This window comes from Aphelocoma coerulescens, chromosome 2 (genome assembly GCF_041296385.1).
Source record: "Aphelocoma coerulescens isolate FSJ_1873_10779 chromosome 2, UR_Acoe_1.0, whole genome shotgun sequence".
Classification (NCBI taxonomy): domain Eukaryota; kingdom Metazoa; phylum Chordata; class Aves; order Passeriformes; family Corvidae; genus Aphelocoma; species Aphelocoma coerulescens.
Window position 1 is genome coordinate 130,145,947 of NC_091015.1, and position 10,077 is coordinate 130,156,023.

Sequence of the window (10,077 nt, forward strand, 5' to 3'; positions counted from 1 at the left end):
GCAGTGTGTGACACATCTGATGAGAAATGTGTTTACTCCTTTTGGATTAAAAATAGAAAAACACAATAGAACAAGTTCATTGGCAGGTTCAGGTGGCCACTTAGTGTATAATAGAATCAGGAAATGAAAGTGCCCTGTGGCAAGAGAAAAGCACCACTGGCACCCCTTTTTAGAGAACATGAGCAACCATGTCACTGTGGCTTGAGTTGTTTTTTTTTTATGTTCAGCATTTAAATACCAGCAAATGTAACTCTTTACCATCAACTAAATATTTATTCACTTCTTCTGCTTGTTATTTCTTCATTAACAAGGTTTTCCCTGCTGTGCAGTGGAATATGCGAGTAACTTTGCAAATGTCAGAAGCACTCAATTTGGATCAACTGGAGGAAGTGATAACAAGACTCATAATCAAGTGGAAGTACAATAGTGGCACATTTCAAGCTGCGAAATAATAGATCGATTCAGAAGGCTCTTTCTCATGGGATAATACCTCCATTTGTTCTTATTTTGAGGTTTGTTTTTATTCACTATCTCAATGGAACAATATATTTTTCTTTTAGCATCTTATTTGGAGGCAGCAATTTAAATTGCATTAGACCACTAATTGTTGTTTTATAAAACAAATGTTGTATTTTAATAAAGATAAACATAAACTAATGCAGGGTTTAAAAGCTTTGGATTCAGTTCTAACTTACACTTCTTACATGTCTGTGTTGTAGTGGCAGGGAGTTTTATCAGCACAGTGGAAATTATTGTGTATCCTGCTTGACAAGAGCACTGCTGAAATTTATTCTTGCAGCAAGGCAGGATCACCGAACCAAGCTAAACAGAGCTCTTATGAAAACTGAGCTTTTAAATTTGAAAATGCACATTTTTTTACCTTATAATATAATCTATAAAATTGTTGCAACTGCATAATTTAGTAAGAAATTCTAAAATATTTTCCTTTTGGCAGACTAATCTCTGGTTTTCTAGTCTGTGGCAACAAGAAAATGTCATTAGATTAATGCATTGATACTGCTTACTGTTCTCTCTAGACCCTTTTACAGTGCAATGACAGGTTAATATTAAAATCTGTTTCCATTATTTTTCAAAGAGATTAACAGTAGAATATTGTCTCAAAGTTACAACTCAGAGGTCTTTCTCCATTTCCTGTTTGCTAATCAGTCTGTGGCTTCTGAGTCATTCTTTTATTTAGAAGTGAAATGAATTAGATGTATTCTATTGTTCTTTTTCAATGGGAAAAAAAACCCTTGTATAAATTTTATTAAACATAACACTCTTTATCCAGTAGGCCATTTTACAGAACTCTGCAGGTTTCAGCATGATTATTTGTATGATTAGAGGCTATGAGACTGGGACTCTCTTTGGCTGATGTATATTTTTATGTTCATTGACCAAAGAGATGATTTAACATAAGTTCCACTCAAAAACCTTCCTTATGGGATAAATCAATGCCCTTGGCTTTAGGTGCCTGTTACATCCCATGCAGATGAGTAGGCCCCCTGAGACCTGACAAAGGGACAGGAACAGGATCCATTGGGCAGAAGTTCAGCACAGCAAGGTCAGGTTTAGATTCAGAGTCACCCTTTAAGAGGAAGACTTTCCTTTTTCCTAGTTTGCTAGCTGACTTAGACACCTGAGTTGTGGGGGGAAAAATTCCCTTCATTTCAATATAGCACTAGATATCAAACCCTTAGCTACTGCAAATTGCTGGTGTTTTCTTGAAGTTGTTGATGCCATGCTGACTTAAACAGATGAACAGCTGACCTTACAAAGTTCCCCTGTGCACATGCATTTCTATAGGGCTGAGTCTTCCAACCTTCACTTCCCTTTAGAGTAAAAGATATTCATGGATGTCCTGTCATATGGGGTTATCAAGTTGAAGGAAAAAAAATTTATTTCTCTGGAATTGGGCCACAGAGAGCAAAATATCTGTCTACAGACATCTCAACAGATGAGTCTTAGATATCTAACTCTCAATCTCTTCCCCTCTCTTCCAAGCCATCCTGGATTGGAAACATTCCCAAACCAGACAGAAAGAGGACCTGGACCTTTTAATGCACTCCTGTCTCGACTGCCTGGTCCATGAGACCATTCTTTCACAGGCAGGACCCACATCCTAATCTGCACCGTGCTTCTGCTGGCTTTTTCCTTGCCAGAGAAATCACTGAGACCAGTGATTTAGAAGGATTTGAAAAGGATCATGCATTTATACTGGCAGTAAGTGTGCTTTAAATTCAGTTAAACAGGATTTGGTTTAAGTTAGAAAGGGATATAAACCTTACTGCTTCTGAGATCAGCAAATTTGTAGCTGCTGGAGCTAGAAAAGGCTAGAGATGCTGCACCCCTGCCATGTAGGAAGCTCTGTGCCTTCCTACTGGTGCTGGTACCTGCTGAAAACCATACCAACAGCTCAGTGAAGGGACTTGGTTTAGATGTCTCCTCAGAGGACAGCTAACAGGCAAACAACACAGCACATCAGATTTGGGCTGTACTCAGTGCAATTCAGAAGAGGCAATAATACAAGGACCAAACCTCTGTGCACAGCCTGCACAGCTGAAGCCCTTCACCATACACAGATTTCAAGGAAAATTGCACATATCTGTTCCTGAAAGCAGTTCCTTATGATTGCTTCCCTGACACTACATACAGAGTATTATGTTAACATTAACCTGGATGTATGATCTTCAGCATGGATAGAGGATGAAAGTAATGTTTCATGCTCTGAACATTTATAATCCAGATGTTTGTGATACAAAGTAACTAGCTACCACATAAAAGATGACTAGAGAAAGGAAGAATAGATTGCTGCTATTAATTTAAGGGGAAAAAGTATACATAATACATAAAAATTCACGTTTGTTGCTCCATCAAGCTAATTAACAGTCTCCTACAGGGATAAACCACTTTTCTCTAGGGCTGCCATCTGAAGGACAGGAGAATATGGATATATATATTTTTTTTATGCTGCCTAAAAAACTGAAGAAGTGTTGAGAATACAATTTCCTTCAGACCAACATGATATGAAAGCAGTAAAGGCAGCAGATGACCACTCTTCTCATCACATCTTGGAGATGGAGTTGTCCTAATCTCTTCTTCTTGAAATATAGAATCCTCTATGATGTCATAGAAGAAAACCAATTTCTTGAGAAGAATGGTGAATTATAAGCAGATTTTGTAGATCTACTCTGGGCTATTGTGATTGTTTTAGTACCCGTCTTTTTTTTTTTAATTACAAATAACATTATTCAGACTCTGCCTGTTGAAACAGAGTATATGCTCCTGCTGCCCGTGACACCAGCAATGGAAGTATAGCCCAGAAATATTAAAAATTCCAAGACAACATTATTCTCACCACTTTGGTATAATAGAAAGTGAATTATTTTCAAGAAAAGTAGCCTGGTTGTACAGCCTTGCTTTTATCACTTTTTCTGTATGGTGTGATGGCATGGTCACACTCTGCTAAATATAGCTCTTATATGAAGGGGAAAACCAATCTTTCAGTTTTCACTGATCTGCAATAACCCATCCACCATTGAACTCTCTATTTCCTCTGAATGTGATGACATTATTATGCAGAAATCTAGCACTACTCTGGACAGGCTAAACCATAAAATGTGAATGTTGCTAAAATTGCCTTAGAATACATTTATTTTCAATTTATATAAAAATGTTACACTGAAAGTGTCGGGTGGATATATATAAAAAATTTCTAACAATCAGAGCTGATATAAAGCTCATGGTTTTATTACACACAAATCACACATTCAAAAAGCAGGCTTTCAATGAAAGCTCTCAGTAGCTAGGAAATGTCAAAATTAGGATTGCCATTGTATGGTTTTGTGCACATATTTTTATTATTGTCCTTTATGATGTATGTAATTCCTTACATACTACCTACTTCATTCAACATGCAAAACGGTCTTAAGAAAAAGGTAGTCAATATTCTGGGTTTGTTTTTCCCTTTCATTCTACAACATCAGGCCATATTTGTTGCTAAAATGTAGATTTAAAGACAGAAGAACACATTTTTCTTTTCAGTGACACTCATTATATCCACAACTGAGTGACATATACTTATTAATTAATTATTTCCACAACACTTTATGAGCTGAAGAGTGGCATGACTATTATGCAAGAGCCAGAGTGGTTAACACATATGTGAAAACAAATCTTTCCAGTGATTAGCAAGTAGAATTTGAGACACAGAAAGATCAGACATCCCACAGCACTAAACACCACATAGCAGTTTATGTAATCTTACTGCCTTTAGCTGAAATTTCAAGTTCCTAATACCTTCCTTAATCAGATTCGCTGGTACTGTAGTAAAAATTAGTGATGAGCTGTAAAAACTCCAATTTGATGTGACTTTCTGATGGTTTATGGCTGTACATCCTCTTGGTTGGGATCCTGAATTCCATCAAACTGACTGGAGTTAAGTCCTTCTTTAAGAAAGGAGTCTGAGATCCCAAGGAGGGAGCAGAGTATGGAAAACATGCTACCAGCTAACACTCATCGTTTGGCTGCAATTACAATGCTGATGCTATGCAGTTCAAAGGCAGGAGGTTTGTGGGTATCTGCCTGAAAGACATCCTTGGCACACAAGCTAAGATACAGTAGGAGAGGGTTCTCCAGGCTGTATTCAAGGGGTTTTGACTTCATTTGATCTGTTATTTTCTTGCAGTTCCCCATGGCACTCACCAGACAACTGCAACTGGTGAAAATACGTTCCGCCAGGGCCGCCTTCATACGCAGCATTGCTCTGTTCCCAAACTGTTCCTGGACTTATACAAGGAAAGGGAGAACATTGCAGGAGATGAAAAGAGCAAAACCATCACAATAAATAGTAATAAATACTTATGTCACAATACTTATTGGAAAAGGAATTTTTAATAGAAGCTGCACAGAGAACCTTAATTTTCCGGTTTTCTCATGTCTGACTGTTGAATGTAAATGTAGGCAGAAGGCGTGAGCCCAGACTCACATCTCCTTTGAGCAATGAGTAGAGTGAGCCAGCCTCCAGCAAGAACTGAATTACTTATTCTGGAGATTACAGCTCATCATGGGTGGTGGACAGCAGTGGATCTAGCCTGCCTGAATTTCTCAGGTCCCCTTCTAAACTTGTTTTAAAAACCCTACATTTTTGCATGAAAAGTATACCTTTTGTGTCTTTCAAAGTCCACTCTGACAATTTCATGTGGTGTTATTACTTGCACTGTCAGTTGTTTGTTATTGATCATCTCCATTCTACAAGTCTCACTTGTGCTGTAACCTATTTTTCCAAATTCTTTTTATTTTTATTTGCTTTCTAGCTATGCGAAAGACAATCCACATCTCTGCTTATTTTTGTTGTCTTTGGATCCTTGATAATTCTGTTACACCTTTTTCTTTTGCTTGGGCGTTCCTAGGACCCCAGTGTCCTTAAATTTAGAATAATGTAATCTTGAAATATTAATAGATGATTAATATACACTGGGACATAATGATGTATTCTGTTATGCTCCTAAATATTTTCCTAATTATTCTTCAGATTCTAGTTATATTTATAGACACTGCTGAATGCTAAGATGTTGTTTTGAAGAACAGTTTGCAATAATCTCTTTCCAGAATGGTAGTAATTAAACTGATGGCCATCCTATACTAATACTTGTAGGTTATTTCTTTTCCTAGACTTTACATTCCACTTCTTAACATATCATTTCATCCAACTGTTTATAATCTACTTGTAAGTTTGAGTTCCTTGACAACTTCTCATAATCAGCTTTAGATTATCCCAAATAATTCTGGATCATTTTCAGATTTTTCTCTCCTTATCATTCAAGCAATATCCATTTATGAATATGTCAAATGGCACATTTTTCACATGTAGAATATGTTTGAGCTCCTTTCTTTCTGAAAACCAGCTACCCACTCCTACCATCTGTTTCTTATACTTTCACCTGAACCATATGCTCAGTGGCTCCTCTGTAGATGACTGATATATGAGTCATGACTTCTCCTTGCAAAGGCTAGGTTGGCTTTTTCCTAGTATATCATGTTTTTCTCTTTTATTACTCATTCTGTGAAATGGAATATTCCTACAGATTTGCTCTTACATAAATATAATTTATTGGTTTGGAGTTGTCTGAGTTAATCTAGAAAATCTTTTAAAATTTTGGTGTCGTATTTGCCACTTTCCATTCTTCAGGTAACTCAAGTCATTTAAATGACAGACTATTATTCGCAGATAATAATTTATTAGTTGTTTATTTCAGTTGCTCAGGAATTCCTGATGGAAGCAGCCCTGTGGGCTTATGCTCTGGTAAAGTGTAGCTCTGGAGTAGGAATCTCTCTGGCCTCTTCCGCAATAAATGTTGACACAAGGAATTAATTTGGAGGGTATTTTTCTCCAATAGCATCACCTTAGTGAATGCTCCTTTCATAATTTGATTAACTGTTGAACCAACATATTTTATTGAAGACATTTCCTTCACAATTTAGAGAAAAAATTGTTTTAATATTTTTACCCTATTAGCTTTTCTCATGCGTTTTTTCACATGTGACCTCTTGAGTGTTTTTAAAAGAAGAAAATAAAGGAAAATCTTTCCTGTGGCAACAGAGGTGGAGAAAAACTTTGGGGATTTTAGCAGGGAGCAGATAGCAGCAAAGTTGTTCTTGCAGGTCTGCTGTGGAACTCCGAGATAACAGTTTGCCATTACTTTGTCATTTTTACCAGCAGCAGAACAGTAGTGAGACTCAGGACACTTGTGTTCACCCAGCCATGTGCAAATTGGGCAAAGTCTTTTCTTTCCCATTCCTCCCTCCTTTGACCTCTTCTTTGCCTTGACCTTGATCCTTACACCAGCTCATTTGAAATGTGTTGGTTGGCTTTTCCAAGAGTTGCAACCTGAAGCCAATATTGAATCTATAAAATATCAGCCCAAAAAAGTTGGAAAATTTACCAGTCAGTGAAAACAGACCTTTATAATTGAAAGCATGAAAGTGGCATAATGAGAGACAACATGCCCTGTTCTGCCTAAAATAGCTATTGCTAAAGAAAGTCACTTTCAGCTATGTGCTTTCAGGAGCATGGATAAGGGAGAACCACAGGGTGTTGATGGTACTATGGGGTTACGGCCTCCAAACTGTAAATGAAACAAAATATTAATTATGTCATACAAACAAAAACACATTACGAAATTCAACATCCTCATACCATTATTCTACAAGCAATTTCTGGAAAAGTTGTTCTCTTACAAAAGTCTTGTATAACTTACTTTCACTCACTCTCTCTCTGCCTCCCTCTTGCAGAGCTTTACAGGAGCTTCACACTGGAAATCACTCCCCAACAACTTACTCATATGAATACTATGCTGTGTGCTACAAATGCTTGCCATGGGTCTTTTGGAAAGGACTGGTGCTTTCAGAGACCTAACTTTCAGGGAGGTCTTCTGCAAAACCATGAAACTAATCTGAACCTTACACTTAGTTCAGGTTTCATTCTCTGACCTTGCATCACAGATCCTATGAATAAAACATTGTCCTTTCAGTGCAGTCTCAATAACTGGACATTTTCTGGGTCTGTGGATTTGTACAATGAGATATCTACTCCAATCTGTGTACATAATGCTCCAATGCCTGCCAGGAATGGCTGCAATATTGACGCCTTTCAATGTAGATCACATCATTCACAGAGCAGAGTTCAATAAAATGATACTGTAGTTAACAAGTTTTATAACACAAAGTTACTTTAAAACATGGAACTAATCAGGAGGAAGCCTGTTTATGCATGTCACAGTTACATTGAATTGTCAATAAATAAACAAAGATTTGCTTCACCTATTGTCATGTAGATCAAGTAAGTCATTAATCTAAACTAATGAAGCTTAAGATATTTGACAGGCAGTTTTTATGGAGCTCTTTCTTAATGATATGTTTGCTTTTCTTTATAACACCAAGAGAGACCATTATCTAGAAAGCAGTACATTATAGCCCAAAAGCCTTGAATCCACTGCTTCTCTGCTTATCCCTGGCTCACATTGTGTAGCATTTACACTTACATTTTCATAGAGGTCTCCTGGATGAATAGCATTACTCAGAAATGAATAAAAAATCCAGGTAAGAAATGCAACAGGAAAATAATGTGCCCATTGCTTGATCTTTAGTCAGTTATGTCATTAGATAGCTAGTTAGTTAAGGATTTTTGAACTGTTGTGGAACACAAAAATGAAGTCTAAATTCAAACAATTTAACAATGCATATTCTTTTTAAATTTACCTTTGTTATGAGGATCACAGAATAAACCCACTAAGAATGTTTCAGAGAAAGCAAGTTCACACACCTTGTTGCAAATTTCCAGGAATAAGGTTACTGGATTCTCTTCATGGATTCACAAGTTTGATACTACAGAACAGAAAAATGAAAGGCAATCTGGTCTCATTTCCATTTGAAAATGGTGAGAAATAATGCAAGAAGGCCAACTCTTAGCAGATCATCTCCATTTCCTCTTGTACAAGTTGCTCACACGTAAACACCTAGTGCCACTTCAGATGCCACAGGCTATGAGACACACACATGCAGGAGAAGCAGCTGTGACACTGCTCTAAAGACAGACCTGTACTTGCACAGCATCTGGAAACCAGACCACATCTCCTATAGCATCTCAGATGGCACTAGATACTCCTGGTTTTGCTCCCAAATCAAGCACAGGATGCTTTCTGCATTCCTGTACTTAAATGAGGTTCTTCCAGAGGTTGATACTAAATCTTGCTTGGAAAAGAACAAAATCTTCCTTAAAAATTTCATATTTCTCTTGGTAATCTATGTCATAAATTGCCTTATTGTTAAAAAGTAATGCTGTATTTCTACTTTCACTTAAGTTGTTTTAACTCCTAGTCATTATATTTTTCAGGGCTTTGTCAGAGTAAAGATCCTGATTGACTTTCTCTTCCCCTGAAAATACTGAAATGTACTGAATATTTAGTACTCGCATGACTCTGGGACCACTTAATGTAATTTCATTCAAAAGAAAATATTGTCTCATTTTGGAGAAAATTTGACAAAATTTGTTTGGATTGATGTTATGACTTCCATTGATCCAGGCTGAACAAAAGCAATGTGACCATTTTGGAATAAGTATGTGTTAATATATGTATATATATCCCATTTATTCTGGTAAGTTCTTGTCTAGTTTTAACCTTTAATTCAGTTTTGAGTGTTCATTTTGTAGCAAGAACTTGACACCTTCTGAGTCACTGTTCCTGGTGAGCTCTGAAGTAACTATGTTCAGCTGATGGTTGCTAACTTTGAAGAGTTCTGTACTCAGCTGACACCAGAAAACTGAAGTTTGAAATTTCTTGGTGAAATTTTTTCAGAACATTATAAAAATTTTTAAAAACACAGACACCAAAAACAAAATTTTAAAAAAAGTACAGTGTAAAACTCTCAAATGTAAACTTTCCAGGTCAGTGGAAACCAATAAACTGCCACATGGAATCTGATAAGGTTAAAAAAGACTGAGACCTGAAATGCCCAGATCAAAGACAAAACTTCTGTGGGTGTGTGCTAGTTTGAAAACAAACCAGTGAGAGGCACCAAGTCAGAATAACAATTTAATGGAAATTAAAGAAAAGGAAAAGAAAGTAAAAGAAAATACTGACAGAGTCAAGATACAACCTGAGTCCCTGTTAGGCAGGGTAGTGGTAGCAGTCTGGTGGAATGGTGGCTGCAATCCTCTGAAGTGGTGATCCTGTAGTAGAAGGGGTCTGCTCTTCCTCAGAAAATCCAGCGGTGGCTGTGTAGCTCCTGTCCTCTGGAAATCCAGTGGAGTCCCCTCTTTGGTGCTCAGAGTCCCAGTTATATCCACGATGGGATGCTTGGTTCCTCCCTCTGGGTGGAGCATCTCACAATGGGGTAATGAGTCATGAGGCCAAGTGTTGATTAGGCTCGTTAACAGAAGATAGTCTGGAGGGAGTTATCTCTGAGTCATGCAGCAGGACAATGATGGGCCATTAACAGCAAGATAGTCTGGGGGGAGGAGGCAAGGAAACACTGCCCCACCTGATTTCAACAGCTCATGAAGATGGTAATAGAATA

The 10,077-nt window shown here is 37.4% G+C and overlaps 1 long non-coding RNA gene across 1 annotated transcript; it reads right to left on the bottom strand.

Moving 5' to 3' along the window:
• Positions 1–4,915: 4,915 nt before the first annotated feature.
• LOC138105925 (uncharacterized) lies at positions 4,916–9,789 on the bottom strand. Its single transcript, XR_011148798.1, has 3 exons — positions 9,658–9,789; positions 8,324–8,385; positions 4,916–7,127 (listed from the first exon to the last, which is right to left on the bottom strand). It is a non-coding gene; the product is annotated as an uncharacterized lncRNA (long non-coding RNA).
• Between the last annotated feature and the right edge of the window lie 288 nt (positions 9,790–10,077).